The sequence below is a fragment of the Pelobates fuscus genome, chromosome 7 (assembly GCF_036172605.1).
Source record: "Pelobates fuscus isolate aPelFus1 chromosome 7, aPelFus1.pri, whole genome shotgun sequence".
Lineage (NCBI taxonomy): Eukaryota > Metazoa > Chordata > Amphibia > Anura > Pelobatidae > Pelobates > Pelobates fuscus.
The window spans coordinates 129,919,536-129,936,633 of NC_086323.1; the positions used below are offsets into that span (position 1 = coordinate 129,919,536).

A 17,098-nucleotide genomic window follows, 5' to 3' on the forward strand; every position below is an offset into this window, starting at 1 on the left:
CTGCACACAAACATAAATCTCTGTCTTTTTTTTCCAATGACTTACTATAGATTGAATCATTTTAGTGTCCCAGTATTGGAACTCAGTTTTTAACTCAGATTATAGAAACCATTTGATAACATAGTCTAAAAAAGTCAAGAAAAATAAATAAATCTCTCTAAATCTCTCTATTTTCAAGAAGGGTATTGAAGATTTGCCATTGTCTTCAGTTACAATAATGTAATATAATTAAAGTACATGCCTAAACAGGAAAAATTCAATCCTGAGATGGTTTTAGGACCACTCGGTCATGAAAAATAACGGTGTGGGTGTCTGGAAAGAAGAAAGCTTGAAGTTCAATGATGCGTTTAGCAGTAGAAATCACTATTAGAAACACTGTCTTATAGGTAAGACACTGAGTAGAAATTTCTCGAAGAGGACCGTATGGACCATATTTGTAAGAAACTCTAGGACCAAAGGAATATCCCATGGCAGAGAAGTATTCCTAGGATGAGGTTTGATTATTATAGTTGCTTTAAAGAATTTTGCCGTTAGTGGATGTGAAGACCAGGAAGTATTGCACTGGGCAGATAGTTCAGTTCATTGGACTTTTAGAGTACTTAGACCATTCTCTAGGCCAGATTGAAAAAAATTCCAGGTAATAAAGCTGGGAAAGATGAAGGATATCAAAGGTTTGTAGAAGGGCTCATTGCTTGAAAGTTTCCTATACTCTATAATAACATGCTGAAGTTGAAGATTTCCTGGATTTCAGGAGAGTTTCTACTAGGTTGTCTGATAGGTCTTGGTTTAATAGAGTTGACCGTTCAAAAACCTCATGCTACTCCATGAGCCGTAAAGGCGAAAACATAATCAAGTACACAACAAGTATTATGACTCTTTAATCTTCCTGTGTATTCTCCTAGAATGAGTTCTTAGACAGGTTGTTAAAAAGTTACTCCAACCATCATAATCACTGCTAAATAAAAAAAATAAAAAACGTCATGCTACTCCATAAACCGTATAGGCAAAAATAGGATCAAGAACACAAGTCTCGTGACTCATTAATTTCCTCTGTGTTTCCTCCTAAAATGAGTTCTTGAACAAGTTTTTAAAAGGTTACTCTAACCATCATAAGCACTACTAAGCTGAAAATAAATACATAAATGATCATGGTACTCCATAAACCTCAATGGCAAAATATAATCAAGAACACAGCAAGTATTATACATTATTCTTCTTCTGTTTCTCCTCCTAGAACAAGTTTTAAAACAGGCGGTTAAATGGCTGACTTAAAATGCCCCATGTTGCTGCAAGAGATGAAATTACACCTCCTGCAGCAATGGGTTTAAACTTGGTATGTGTACTTTTTCACAGTGAAAATGTGCAGATGCAGACTCCAGACACCATGACCTCTTTAAATGACTGAAGTGGACATGCTGCTTGGAACCATGTAATTTAAGTCAACATCGTGGTTCTAGAAAAAAATGTGTCTATGGTTGATTCAGTAAGACAGGGTAGATATTGAAGATTTTAGATATTGACATTTTTTTTCTTTACTTGTCTTGTTCTTCCACTCAAATATTGATGTAGAATACTTGCAATTGATACATATGTTGATGATCATTTTGCTCAACTTATGTTTCCAAATAACGCTACTGAAATGGGGAACAAATTGCAATTGGGCCCTACTGAAGGGAACTTAAAACATATCGACCCAGGTGGGACTTGAACCCACAATCCCCAGCTTCGGAGGCTGATGCCTTATCCATTAGGCCACTGGGCCACATCTGCACACAAACATAAATCTCTGTCTTTTTTTTCCAATGACTAACTATAGATTGAATAATTTTAGTGTCCCAGTATTGGAACTCAGTTTTTAACTCAGATTATAGAAACCATTTGATAACATAGTCTAAAAAAGTCAAGAAAAATAAATAAATCTCTCTAAATCTCTCTATTTTCAAGAAGGGTATTGAAGATTTGCCATTGTCTTCAGTTACAATAATGTAATATAATGAAAGTACATGCCTAAACAGGAAAAAATAAATCCTGAGATGGTTTTAGGACCACTCGGTCATGAAAAATAACGGTGTGGGTGTCTGGAAAGAAGAAAGCTTGAAGTTCAATGATGCGTTTAGCAGTAGAAATCACTATTAGAAACACTGTCTTATAGGTAAGACACTGAGTAGAAATTTCTCGAAGAGGACCGTATGGACCATATTTGTAAGAAACTCTAGGACCAAAGGAATATCCCATGGCAGAGAAGTATTCCTAGGATGAGGTTTGATTATTATAGTTGCTTTAAAGAATTTTGCCGTTAGTGGATGTGAAGACCAGGAAGTATTGCACTGGGCAGATAGTTCAGTTCATTGGACTTTTAGAGTACTTAGACCATTCTCTAGGCCAGATTGAAAAAAATTCCAGGTAATAAAGCTGGGAAAGATGAAGGATATCAAAGGTTTGTAGAAGGGCTCATTGCTTGAAAGTTTCCTATACTCTATAATAACATGCTGAAGTTGAAGATTTCCTGGATTTCAGGAGAGTTTCTACTAGGTTGTCTGATAGGTCTTGGTTTAATAGAGTTGACCGTTCAAAAACCTCATGCTACTCCATGAGCCGTAAAGGCGAAAACATAATCAAGTACACAACAAGTATTATGACTCTTTAATCTTCCTGTGTATTCTCCTAGAATGAGTTCTTAGACAGGTTGTTAAAAAGTTACTCCAACCATCATAATCACTGCTAAATAAAAAAAATAAAAAACGTCATGCTACTCCATAAACCGTATAGGCAAAAATAGGATCAAGAACACAAGTCTCGTGACTCATTAATTTCCTCTGTGTTTCCTCCTAAAATGAGTTCTTGAACAAGTTTTTAAAAGGTTACTCTAACCATCATAAGCACTACTAAGCTGAAAATAAATACATAAATGATCATGGTACTCCATAAACCTCAATGGCAAAATATAATCAAGAACACAGCAAGTATTATACATTCTTCTTCTTCTGTTTCTCCTCCTAGAACAAGTTTTAAAACAGGCGGTTAAATGGCTGACTTAAAATGCCCCATGTTGCTGCAAGAGATGAAATTACACCTCCTGCAGCAATGGGTTTAAACTTGGTATGTGTACTTTTTCACAGTGAAAATGTGCAGATGCAGACTCCAGACACCATGACCTCTTTAAATGACTGAAGTGGACATGCTGCTTGGAACCATGTAATTTAAGTCAACATCGTGGTTCTAGAAAAAAATGTGTCTATGGTTGATTCAGTAAGACAGGGTAGATATTGAAGATTTTAGATATTGACATTTTTTTTCTTTACTTGTCTTGTTCTTCCACTCAAATATTGATGTAGAATACTTGCAATTGATACATATGTTGATGATCATTTTGCTCAACTTATGTTTCCAAATAACGCTACTGAAATGGGGAACAAATTGCAATTGGGCCCTACTGAAGGGAACTTAAAACATATCGACCCAGGTGGGACTTGAACCCACAATCCCCAGCTTCGGAGGCTGATGCCTTATCCATTAGGCCACTGGGCCACATCTGCACACAAACATAAATCTCTGTCTTTTTTTTCCAATGACTAACTATAGATTGAATAATTTTAGTGTCCCAGTATTGGAACTCAGTTTTTAACTCAGATTATAGAAACCATTTGATAACATAGTCTAAAAAAGTCAAGAAAAATAAATAAATCTCTCTAAATCTCTCTATTTTCAAGAAGGGTATTGAAGATTTGCCATGGTCTTCAGTTACAATAATGTAATATAATGAAAGTACATGCCTAAACAGGAAAAAATAAATCCTGAGATGGTTTTAGGACCACTCGGTCATGAAAAATAACGGTGTGGGTGTCTGGAAAGAAGAAAGCTTGAAGTTCAATGATGCGTTTAGCAGTAGAAATCACTATTAGAAACACTGTCTTATAGGTAAGACACTGAGTAGTAATTTCTCGAAGAGGACCGTATGGACCATATTTGTAAGAAACTCTAGGACCAAAGGAATATCCCATGGCAGAGAAGTATTCCTAGGATGAGGTTTGATTATTATAGTTGCTTTAAAGAATTTTGCCGTTAGTGGATGTGAAGACCAGGAAGTATTGCACTGGGCAGATAGTTCAGTTCATTGGACTTTTAGAGTACTTAGACCATTCTCTAGGCCAGATTGAAAAAAATTCCAGGTAATAAAGCTGGGAAAGATGAAGGATATCAAAGGTTTGTAGAAGGGCTCATTGCTTGAAAGTTTCCTATACTCTATAATAACATGCTGAAGTTGAAGATTTCCTGGATTTCAGGAGAGTTTCTACTAGGTTGTCTGATAGGTCTTGGTTTAATAGAGTTGACCGTTCAAAAACCTCATGCTACTCCATGAGCCGTAAAGGCGAAAACATAATCAAGTACACAACAAGTATTATGACTCTTTAATCTTCCTGTGTATTCTCCTAGAATGAGTTCTTAGACAGGTTGTTAAAAAGTTACTCCAACCATCATAATCACTGCTAAATAAAAAAAATAAAAAACGTCATGCTACTCCATAAACCGTATAGGCAAAAATAGGATCAAGAACACAAGTCTCGTGACTCATTAATTTCCTCTGTGTTTCCTCCTAAAATGAGTTCTTGAACAAGTTTTTAAAAGGTTACTCTAACCATCATAAGCACTACTAAGCTGAAAATAAATACATAAATGATCATGGTACTCCATAAACCTCAATGGCAAAATATAATCAAGAACACAGCAAGTATTATACATTATTCTTCCTCTGTTTCTCTTCCTAGAACAAGTTTTAAAACAGGCAGTTAAATGGCTGACTTAAAATGCCCCATGTTGCTGCAAGAGATGAAATTACACCTCCTGCAGCAATGGGTTTAAACTTGGTATGTGTACTTTTTCACAGTGAAAAGGTGCAGATGCAGACTCCAGACACCATGACCTCTTTAAATGACTGAAGTGGACATGCTGCTTGGAACCATGTAATTTAAGTCAACATCGTGGTTCTAGAAAAAAATGTGTCTATGGTTGATTCAGTAAGACAGGGTAGATATTGAAGATTTTAGATATTGACATTTTTTTTCTTTACTTGTCTTGTTCTTCCACTCAAATATTGATGTAGAATACTTGCAATTGATACATATGTTGATGATCATTTTGCTCAACTTATGTTTCCAAATAACGCTACTGAAATGGGGAACAAATTACAATTGGGCCCTACTTAAGGGAACTTAAAACATATCGACCCAGGTGGGACTTGAACCCACAATCCCCAGCTTCGGAGGCTGATGCCTTATCCATTAGGCCACTGGGCCACATCTGCACACAAACATAAATCTCTGTCTTTTTTTTCCAATGACTTACTATAGATTGAATCACTTTAGTGTCCCAGTATTGGAACTCAGTTTTTAACTCAGATTATAGAAACCATTTGATAACATAGTCTAAAAAAGTCAAGAAAAATAAATAAATCTCTCTAAATCTCTCTATTTTCAAGAAGGGTATTGAAGATTTGCCATTGTCTTCAGTTACAATAATGTAATATAATTAAAGTACATGCCTAAACAGGAAAAATTCAATCCTGAGATGGTTTTAGGACCACTCGGTCATGAAAAATAACGGTGTGGGTGTCTGGAAAGAAGAAAGCTTGAAGTTCAATGATGCGTTTAGCAGTAGAAATCACTATTAGAAACACTGTCTTATAGGTAAGACACTGAGTAGAAATTTCTCGAAGAGGACCGTATGGACCATATTTGTAAGAAACTCTAGGACCAAAGGAATATCCCATGGCAGAGAAGTATTCCTAGGATGAGGTTTGATTATTATAGTTGCTTTAAAGAATTTTGCCGTTAGTGGATGTGAAGACCAGGAAGTATTGCACTGGGCAGATAGTTCAGTTCATTGGACTTTTAGAGTACTTAGACCATTCTCTAGGCCAGATTGAAAAAAATTCCAGGTAATAAAGCTGGGAAAGATGAAGGATATCAAAGGTTTGTAGAAGGGCTCATTGCTTGAAAGTTTCCTATACTCTATAATAACATGCTGAAGTTGAAGATTTCCTGGATTTCAGGAGAGTTTCTACTAGGTTGTCTGATAGGTCTTGGTTTAATAGAGTTGACCGTTCAAAAACCTCATGCTACTCCATGAGCCGTAAAGGCGAAAACATAATCAAGTACACAACAAGTATTATGACTCTTTAATCTTCCTGTGTATTCTCCTAGAATGAGTTCTTAGACAGGTTGTTAAAAAGTTACTCCAACCATCATAATCACTGCTAAATAAAAAAAATAAAAAACGTCATGCTACTCCATAAACCGTATAGGCAAAAATAGGATCAAGAACACAAGTCTCGTGACTCATTAATTTCCTCTGTGTTTCCTCCTAAAATGAGTTCTTGAACAAGTTTTTAAAAGGTTACTCTAACCATCATAAGCACTACTAAGCTGAAAATAAATACATAAATGATCATGGTACTCCATAAACCTCAATGGCAAAATATAATCAAGAACACAGCAAGTATTATACATTATTCTTCTTCTGTTTCTCCTCCTAGAACAAGTTTTAAAACAGGCGGTTAAATGGCTGACTTAAAATGCCCCATGTTGCTGCAAGAGATGAAATTACACCTCCTGCAGCAATGGGTTTAAACTTGGTATGTGTACTTTTTCACAGTGAAAAGGTGCAGATGCAGACTCCAGACACCATGACCTCTTTAAATGGCTGAAGTGGACATGCTGCTTGGAACCATGTAATTTAAGTCAACATCGTGGTTCTAGAAAAAAATGTGTCTATGGTTGATTCAGTAAGACAGGGTAGATATTGAAGATTTTAGATATTGACATTTTTTTTCTTTACTTGTCTTGTTCTTCCACTCAAATATTGATGTAGAATACTTGCAATTGATACATATGTTGATGATCATTTTGCTCAACTTATGTTTCCAAATAACGCTACTGAAATGGGGAACAAATTGCAATTGGGCCCTACTGAAGGGAACTTAAAACATATCGACCCAGGTGGGACTTGAACCCACAATCCCCAGCTTCGGAGGCTGATGCCTTATCCATTAGGCCACTGGGCCACATCTGCACACAAACCTAAATCTCTGTCTTTTTTTTCCAATGACTAACTATAGATTGAATCATTTTAGTGTCCCAGTATTGGAACTCAGTTTTTAACTCAGATTATAGAAACCATTTGATAACATAGTCTAAAAAAGTCAAGAAAAATAAATAAATCTCTCTAAATCTCTCTATTTTCAAGAAGGGTATTGAAGATTTGCCATGGTCTTCAGTTACAATAATGTAATATAATTAAAGTACATGCCTAAACAGGAAAAAATAAATCCTGAGATGGTTTTAGGACCACTCGGTCATGAAAAATAACGGTGTGGGTGTCTGGAAAGAAGAAAGCTTGAAGTTCAATGATGCGTTTAGCAGTAGAAATTACTATTAGAAACACTGTCTTATAGGTAAGACACTGAGTAGTAATTTCTCGAAGAGGACCGTATGGACCATATTTGTAAGAAACTCTAGGACCAAAGGAATATCCCATGGCAGAGAAGTATTCCTAGGATGAGGTTTGATTATTATAGTTGCTTTAAAGAATTTTGCCGTTAGTGGATGTGAAGACCAGGAAGTATTGCACTGGGCAGATAGTTCAGTTCATTGGACTTTTAGAGTACTTAGACCATTCTCTAGGCCAGATTGAAAAAAATTCCAGGTAATAAAGCTGGGAAAGATAAAGGATATCAAAGGTTTGTAGAAGGGCTCATTGCTTGAAAGTTTCCTATACTCTATAATAACATGCTGAAGTTGAAGATTTCCTGGATTTCAGGAGAGTTTCTACTAGGTTGTCTGATAGGTCTTGGTTTAATAGAGTTGACCGTTCAAAAACCTCATGCTACTCCATGAGCCGTAAAGGCGAAAACATAATCAAGTACACAACAAGTATTATGACTCTTTAATCTTCCTGTGTATTCTCCTAGAATGAGTTCTTAGACAGGTTGTTAAAAAGTTACTCCAACCATCATAATCACTGCTAAATAAAAAAAATAAAAAACGTCATGCTACTCCATAAACCGTATAGGCAAAAATAGGATCAAGAACACAAGTCTCGTGACTCATTAATTTCCTCTGTGTTTCCTCCTAAAATGAGTTCTTGAACAAGTTTTTAAAAGGTTACTCTAACCATCATAAGCACTACTAAGCTGAAAATAAATACATAAATGATCATGGTACTCCATAAACCTCAATGGCAAAATATAATCAAGAACACAGCAAGTATTATACATTATTCTTCTTCTGTTTCTCCTCCTAGAACAAGTTTTAAAACAGGCGGTTAAATGGCTGACTTAAAATGCCCCATGTTGCTGCAAGAGATGAAATTACACCTCCTGCAGCAATGGGTTTAAACTTGGTATGTGTACTTTTTCACAGTGAAAAGGTGCAGATGCAGACTCCAGACACCATGACCTCTTTAAATGGCTGAAGTGGACATGCTGCTTGGAACCATGTAATTTAAGTCAACATCGTGGTTCTAGAAAAAAATGTGTCTATGGTTGATTCAGTAAGACAGGGTAGATATTGAAGATTTTAGATATTGACATTTTTTTTCTTTACTTGTCTTGTTCTTCCACTCAAATATTGATGTAGAATACTTGCAATTGATACATATGTTGATGATCATTTTGCTCAACTTATGTTTCCAAATAACGCTACTGAAATGGGGAACAAATTGCAATTGGGCCCTACTGAAGGGAACTTAAAACATATCGACCCAGGTGGGACTTGAACCCACAATCCCCAGCTTCGGAGGCTGATGCCTTATCCATTAGGCCACTGGGCCACATCTGCACACAAACCTAAATCTCTGTCTTTTTTTTCCAATGACTAACTATAGATTGAATCATTTTAGTGTCCCAGTATTGGAACTCAGTTTTTAACTCAGATTATAGAAACCATTTGATAACATAGTCTAAAAAAGTCAAGAAAAATAAATAAATCTCTCTAAATCTCTCTATTTTCAAGAAGGGTATTGAAGATTTGCCATGGTCTTCAGTTACAATAATGTAATATAATTAAAGTACATGCCTAAACAGGAAAAAATAAATCCTGAGATGGTTTTAGGACCACTCGGTCATGAAAAATAACGGTGTGGGTGTCTGGAAAGAAGAAAGCTTGAAGTTCAATGATGCGTTTAGCAGTAGAAATCACTATTAGAAACACTGTCTTATAGGTAAGACACTGAGTAGTAATTTCTCGAAGAGGACCGTATGGACCATATTTGTAAGAAACTCTAGGACCAAAGGAATATCCCATGGCAGAGAAGTATTCCTAGGATGAGGTTTGATTATTATAGTTGCTTTAAAGAATTTTGCCGTTAGTGGATGTGAAGACCAGGAAGTATTGCACTGGGCAGATAGTTCAGTTCATTGGACTTTTAGAGTACTTAGACCATTCTCTAGGCCAGATTGAAAAAAATTCCAGGTAATAAAGCTGGGAAAGATGAAGGATATCAAAGGTTTGTAGAAGGGCTCATTGCTTGAAAGTTTCCTATACTCTATAATAACATGCTGAAGTTGAAGATTTCCTGGATTTCAGGAGAGTTTCTACTAGGTTGTCTGATAGGTCTTATTTATTTATTTATTATTGCCATTTATATAGCGCCAACAGATTCCGTAGCGCTTTACAATATTATGAGAGGGGGATTTAACTATAAATAGGACAATTACAAATAAACTTACAGGAACAATAGGTTGAAGAGGACCCTGCTCAAACGAGCTTACATTCTATAGGAGGTGGGGTGTAAAACACACTAGGACAGGAATTTACAATCAAATAAGGTGGGCTGCCCTTTAGGAGAGGGCAAGAGACAGGTATGTGAGGTAAGGGTTAGTCTTGGAGGCCATAAGCTTTCCTAAAGAGATGGGTTTTAAGGCACTTCTTAAAAGATGCAAGACTAGGGGAGAGTCTGATGGCGGTAGGCAGGCTATTCCACAGGAAGGGAGCCGCCCGTGAGAAGTCCTGCAAGCGCGAGTTGGCCGTACGAGTGCGGACAACGGACAGGAGGTGGTCACGGGCAGAACGGAGAGACCGAGAAGGGACATACCTATGGATCTGTGAGGAGATATAAGAGGGGCTAGAGTTGTTCAGTGCTTTATAGGTGTGAGTTAGTACCTTGAATTGACTCCTATAGCATACAGGAAGCCAATGTAAGGACTGGCAGAGGGGTGAGGTGTGAGAGAAACGACTAGAGAGGAAAATCAATCTAGCAGCAGCATTCATTACGGATTGTAAGGGTGCAGTACGGCTATTGGGAAGACCAATCAGGAGAGGGTTACAATAATCCATGCGGGAAATTACTAGAGCATGGACAAGCTCCTTGGTAGTATCTGGTGCAAGAAAGGGGCGGATGCGGGCTATGTTTTTAAGATGGAATCTACAGGATTTGGCAACATGCTGGATGTGAGGCTCAAAGGTGAGACCAGAGTCAAGTATGATGCCAAGACAGCGCGCTTGCAAGGATGGACTAATGTTGGTACCACAAACTTGGAGGGAGAGCGAAAGATGAGGATCAGTATTAGGAGGAGGAAAGACAAGGAGCTCAGTTTTTGAGAGATTGAGTTTCAGAAAGCGGGAGGACATCCAGACAGAGATGGAAGAAAGGCAAGCAGTGACACGTTGCAGGACGGCAGGGGAGAGGTCCGGGGAGGAGAGATATAGCTGGGTGTCATCAGCGTACAGGTGGTAGTGAAATCCAAAAGAGGTAATAAGTTTGCCAAGAGAGGCAGTATAAAGAGAAAATAGAAGGGGACCAAGGACGGAGCCTTGGGGAACGCCAACTGAGACAGGGCAAGGGGAGGAGGTATCATTAGAAAAGGAGACACTGAATGAGCGTTGGGAGAGATAAGAGGAAAACCACGAGAGGACAGAGTCACAGAGACCAAGCGATTGAAGAGTTTGAAGAAGGAGAGCATGATCAACGGTGTCAAAGGCCGCTGAGAGGTCAAGAAGTATTAGTATGGAGTAGTGGCCTTTGGATTTAGCTGCGATTAGGTCGTTAGTAACTTTGATAAGGGCAGTCTCTGAAGAGTGGAGAGGGCGGAAGCCAGATTGAAGGGGGTCAAGGAGAGAGTTGGAATTGAGGAAATGAGACACACGGGTAAAGACAAGTCTTTCCAGAAGCTTTGAGGAAAAAGTGAGCAGGGATATGGGACGGTAGTTAGAGGGGGTGGATGGGTCGAGGGATGGTTTTTTTAGTATAGGTACTACAGTGGCATGTTTAAGGTCAGCAGGGACGATGCCAGAAGAGAGCGAGCAGTTGAAGATGTGTGTTAGAGAAGGCACAAGACAAGTGGAGAGAGATCTAATAAGGTGAGATGGGACAGGATCGAGTGGGCAAGTGGTGGGGCGAGAGGAGCAAAGAAGAGCAGCCACCTCTTGGTCAGTAGCTGGGGAGAATGTCTGAAGGGTAGGAAAGGCATGATCTATGTGTGATTGAGAAACAGAAAGGCAAGGAGGGGAGAATTCTTTCCTTAGCTGTTCAATCTTGTCAGTGAAGTAACATGCAAAGTTATCAGCAGTAAGGTTAGTTTTGGGGGTGGCCACAGCAGGGCGAAGAAGAGAATTAAAGGTGTGAAAGAGACGCCTGGGGTTGCGGGAACATGAACTAATGAGAGTGGAAAAATAGTACTGTTTGGCAAGGGCAAGGGCTGCACTGTATGAACACAATATGAATCTATAATGGAGAAAGTCTGATTGTGTACGAGACTTCCTCCAGGAGCGTTCAGCACAACGGGAACATCTTTGCAGGTAGTGCGTTGATTTAGTATGCCATGGTTGGGGGCGGGTCCTCCTCGAGGTGCTTGTTTGGAGTGGCGCTGCAGTGTTCAAGGCATATGTAAGAGTAGAGTTATATATGGAGATGACCCGTGAAGGACAGGAGAGGGAAGGGATGGACAGCAGTTGTGAATCAATGTCAGCTGACAACTGTTGGAGATCAAGAGAATTAAGGTCCCTCCTGAGTTGAGGGGGGTTAGGCTGAGGTTTTTGGGTGAGGGGGTATGTGAGAGCAAATGATAAGAGGTGGTGATCAGAGAGTGGATATGGAGTGTTGCAGATATTAGATACTGTATATGCATAAGTGAAGATTAGGTCAAGGGTATTGCCAGCTACATGGGTGGGAGAATTTGCCCACTGCGATAGCCCAAGGGAGGAAGTAATTGAAAGTAGTTTAGTGGCTGCAGAGGTCAAAGGTGGGTTTATAGGAATATTGAAGTCCCCGAGAATTAGGGATGGAATGTTAGAAGAGAGGAAATAGGGTAGCCAGGCAGCAAAGTGGTCAAGGAAGAGAAGAGGGGAACCAGGGGGAGGGTAAATAACAACAATGTTAGCAGAGAAGGGTTTGAAAGTAACTTGGTTTAATAGTTAATAGAGTTGACCGTTCAAAAACCTCATGCTACTCCATGAGCCGTAAAGGCGAAAACATAATCAAGTACACAACAAGTATTATGACTCTTTAATCTTCCTGTGTATTCTCCTAGAATGAGTTCTTAGACAGGTTGTTAAAAAGTTACTCCAACCATCATAATCACTGCTAAATAAAAAAAATAAAAAATGTCATGCTACTCCATAAACCGTATAGGCAAAAATAGGATCAAGAACACAAGTCTCGTGACTCATTAATTTCCTCTGTGTTTCCTCCTATAATGAGTTATTGAACAAGTTTTTAAAAGGTTACTCCAACCATCATAAGCACTACTAAGCTGAAAATAAATAAATGAATGATCATGGTACTCCATAAACCTCAATGGCAAAATATAATCAAGAACACAGCAAGTATTATACATTATTCTTCCTCTGTTTCTCCTCCTAGAACAAGTTTTAAAACAGGCGGTTAAATGGCTGACTTAAAATGCCCCATGTTGCTGCAAGAGATGAAATTACACCTCCTGCAGCAATGGGTTTAAACTCGGTATGTGTACTTTTTCACAGTGAAAAGGTGCAGATGCAGACTCCAGACACCATGACCTCTTTAAATGACTGAAGTGGACATGCTGCTTGGAACCATGTAATTTAAGTCAACATCGTGGTTCTAGAAAAAAATGTGTCTATGGTTGATTCAGTAAGACAGGGTAGATATTGAAGATTTTAGATATTGACATTTTTTTTCCTTACTTGTCTTGTTCTTCCACTCAAATATTGATGTAGAATACTTGCAATTGATACATATGTTGATGATCATTTTGCTCAAATTATGTTTCCAAATAACGCTACTGAAATGGGGAACAAATTGCAATTGGGCCCTACTGAAGGGAACTTAAAACATATCGACCCGGGTGGGACTTTAACCCACAATCCCCAGCTCCGGAGGCTGATGCCTTATCCATTAGGCCACTGGGCCACATCTGCATACAAACATAAATCTCTGTCTTTTTTTTCCAATGACTAACTATAGATTGAATCATTTTAGTGTCCCAGTATTGGAACTCAGTTTTTAACTCAGATTATAGAAACCATTTGATAACATAGTCTAAAAAAGTCAAGAAAAATAAATAAATCTCTCTAAATCTCTCTATTTTCAGGAAGGGTATTGAAGATTTGCCATGGTCTTCAGTTACAATAATGTAATATAATTAAAGTACATGCCTAAACAGGAAAAAATAAATCCTGAGATGGTTTTAGGACCACTCGGTCATGAAAAATAACGGTGTGGGTGTCTGGAAAGAAGAAAGCTTGAAGTTCAATGATGCGTTTAGCAGTAGAAATCACTATTAGAAACACTGTCTTATAGGTAAGACACTGAGTAGTAATTTCTCGAAGAGGACCGTATGGACCATATTTGTAAGAAACTCTAGGACCAAAGGAATATCCCATGGCAGAGAAGTATTCCTAGGATGAGGTTTGATTATTATAGTTGCTTTAAAGAATTTTGCCGTTAGTGGATGTGAAGACCAGGAAGTATTGCACTGGGCAGATAGTTCAGTTCATTGGACTTTTAGAGTACTTAGACCATTCTCTAGGCCAGATTGAAAAAAAATCCAGGTAATAAAGCTGGGAAAGATGAAGGATATCAAAGGTTTGTAGAAGGGCTCATTGCTTGAAAGTTTCCTATACTCTATAATAACATGCTGAAGTTGAAGATTTCCTGGATTTCAGGAGAGTTTCTACTAGGTTGTCTGATAGGTCTTGGTTTAATAGAGTTGACCGTTCAAAAACCTCATGCTACTCCATGAGCCGTAAAGGCGAAAACATAATCAAGTACACAACAAGTATTATGACTCTTTAATCTTCCTGTGTATTCTCCTAGAATGAGTTCTTAGACAGGTTGTTAAAAAGTTACTCCAACCATCATAATCACTGCTAAATAAAAAAAATAAAAAATTTCATGCTACTCCATAAACCGTATAGGCAAAAATAGGATCAAGAACACAAGTCTCGTGACTCATTAGTTTCCTCCTATAATGAGTTATTGAACAAGTTTTTAAAAGGTTACTCCAACCATCATAAGCACTACTAAGCTGAAAATAAATAGTGTCCCAGTATTGGAACCCAGTTTTAACTCAGATTATAGAAACCATTTGATAACATAGTCTAAAAAAGTCAAGAAAAATAAATAAATCTCTCTAAATCTCTCTATTTTCAGGAAGGGTATTGAAGATTTGCCATGGTCTTCAGTTACAATAATGTAATATAATTAAAGTACATGCCTAAACAGGAAAAAATAAATCCTGAGATGGTTTTAGGACCACTCGGTCATGAAAAATAACGGTGTGGGTGTCTGGAAAGAAGAAAGCTTGAAGTTCAATGATGCGTTTAGCAGTAGAAATCACTATTAGAAACACTGTCTTATAGGTAAGACACTGAGTAGTAATTTCTCGAAGAGGACCGTATGGACCATATTTGTAAGAAACTCTAGGACCAAAGGAATATCCCATGGCAGAGAAGTATTCATAGGATGAGGTTTGATTATTATAGTTGCTTTAAAGAATTTTGCCGTTAGTGGATGTGAAGACCAGGAAGTATTGCACTGGGCAGATAGTTCAGTTCATTGGACTTTTAGAGTACTTAGACCATTCTCTAGGCCAGATTGAAAAAAAATCCAGGTAATAAAGCTGGGAAAGATGAAGGATATCAAAGGTTTGTAGAAGGGCTCATTGCTTGAAAGTTTCCTATACTCTATAATAACATGCTGAAGTTGAAGATTTCCTGGATTTCAGGAGAGTTTCTACTAGGTTGTCTGATAGGCCTTGGTTTAATAAAGTTGACCGTTCAAAAACCTCATGCTACTCCACGAGCCGTAAAGGCGAAAACATAATCAAGTACACAACATGTATTATGACTCTTTAATCTTCCTATGTATTATCCTAGAATGAGTTCTTAGACAGGTTGTTAAAAAGTACTCCAACCATCATAAGCGCTGCTAAATTAAAAAACAAACAAAAAAAAAAACTTCATGCTACTCCATAAACCGTATAAGCAAAAATAGGATCAAGAACACAAGTTTCGTGACTCATTAATTTCCTCTGTGTTTCCTCCTATAATGAGTTATTGAACAAGTTTTTAAACGGTTACTCCAACCATCATAAGCACTACTAAGCTGAAAATAAAAAAATAAATAAATGATCATGGTACTCCATAAACCTCAATGGCAAAATATAATCAAGAACACAGCAAGTATTATACATTATTCTTCCTCTGTTTCTCCTCCTAGAACAAGTTTTAAAACAGGCGGTTAAATGGCTGACTTAAAATGCCCCATGTTGCTGCAAGAGATGAAATTACACCTCCTGCAGTAATGGGTTTAAACTCGGTATGTGTACTTTTTCACAGTGAAAAGGTGCAGATGCAGACTCCAGACACCATGACCTCTTTAAATGACTGAAGTGGACACTGGGGCACAACCTTAGGCAAAGCGACCACAAGTATCAATTCAAGATGGCGGCTACACAGAGTCCAACGGGCGGGACCCCCCTCGAGGACCGCATTGCAAAAGCCTTCGATCATTTCCGGGCACAACTGTGGGCCATAAGAGCACAGACCCAAGCAAACGAAGCAATCCATCGGCAGCCAATTACCTCACACGCACTGAGCCAGACTCCAGAATGCACAGCCAAGCCTCTGACTGCACTGAAAAAGAAAAATATGCCGAGGAATATACCACGGCGCACGGGTCGCAGACCCAGTATCAGACATCGCTTACCTGTACTGCAGCACGAGAGGAGATCCCCCATACACAGCCCTACACATCTGAAGCCGAGGAGGCACACTGTGGGGGCTCCAGCCCGGCTGGGCTTACACACAGGAGAGCAAGTGGGCCCGCGCCCAAAGAAGTCGGCCACCGCCATTAAGCAATCACGACTCAAGGGCAGGCCTACTCATGGAACTTACAAAGTGACAGCGATGGCCACTCTGCATCTCACCACTTGGAGCACTTACTGGCGACACCCCGCAGGCCTAACTGGACTACCCACAGACCTCCTCCGCCCACGCACTGGCCAAATTCCACTCTGGCAAGAAGGTCTCACCGGCACATCACACGCCAGGAAGCTGACCATACAAGGCATAGGTTGAAGCTCAGTCATAGCGGGACTCTGTGGGACTGGTAACATCTGACTGGCTTCCTCCTATACCCCCACACTCACGGAGGGCAACGTAGTCATCCATTTCTCCCAATACAGATGCCACCGTGTGGACTGAGTGAATTTTCTTTTTGTCCCAATAAGGTAGATATAGCTATGCGGGCCGCTCACGTGAATCTGCTTAAATCGATGCATGCACCAGTAAATACCTGCCCAGGCTACCAGCATGCTTACAAGAAAGAAATATATTTCTTAGTAATGATACACTCCTATTAGCGTGAATGCCCGGTGGTCCCACAACGCATTGATTTAAAGTTATTGTTTAGCTTATTCCTCGCACTTAACTGTATAAACTCAGATGTATAGCTGACTACACTATGACACCGTTTACCTAACCCTGCCAATCTGTAATGTATACTTATGTTGCATAGATTTTAATTGCAAATGTTAGCAGTGATGTTTTATGTTTTATGTTTTATATATACACGCAACACAGCGATACAGATCACAATGGCCTATATGCTACACATAATTCTC

The 17,098-nt window shown here is 38.7% G+C and overlaps 5 non-coding genes across 5 annotated transcripts; all 5 read right to left on the reverse strand.

Annotated features, from left to right (window-relative positions):
* Window positions 1–1,689: 1,689 nt before the first annotated feature.
* TRNAR-CCG (transfer RNA arginine (anticodon CCG)) lies at window positions 1,690–1,762 on the reverse strand. Its single transcript has one exon. It is a non-coding gene; the product is annotated as a tRNA-Arg (tRNA).
* A 1,693-nt stretch (window positions 1,763–3,455) lies between these two features.
* TRNAR-CCG (transfer RNA arginine (anticodon CCG)) lies at window positions 3,456–3,528 on the reverse strand. Its single transcript has one exon. It is a non-coding gene; the product is annotated as a tRNA-Arg (tRNA).
* A 1,693-nt stretch (window positions 3,529–5,221) lies between these two features.
* Window positions 5,222–5,294, reverse strand: TRNAR-CCG (transfer RNA arginine (anticodon CCG)). Its single transcript has one exon. It is a non-coding gene; the product is annotated as a tRNA-Arg (tRNA).
* A 1,693-nt stretch (window positions 5,295–6,987) lies between these two features.
* Window positions 6,988–7,060, reverse strand: TRNAR-CCG (transfer RNA arginine (anticodon CCG)). The gene has a single exon. It is a non-coding gene; the product is annotated as a tRNA-Arg (tRNA).
* Window positions 7,061–8,753: 1,693 nt separating this feature from the next.
* On the reverse strand, window positions 8,754–8,826 carry TRNAR-CCG (transfer RNA arginine (anticodon CCG)). The gene has a single exon. It is a non-coding gene; the product is annotated as a tRNA-Arg (tRNA).
* Between the last annotated feature and the right edge of the window lie 8,272 nt (window positions 8,827–17,098).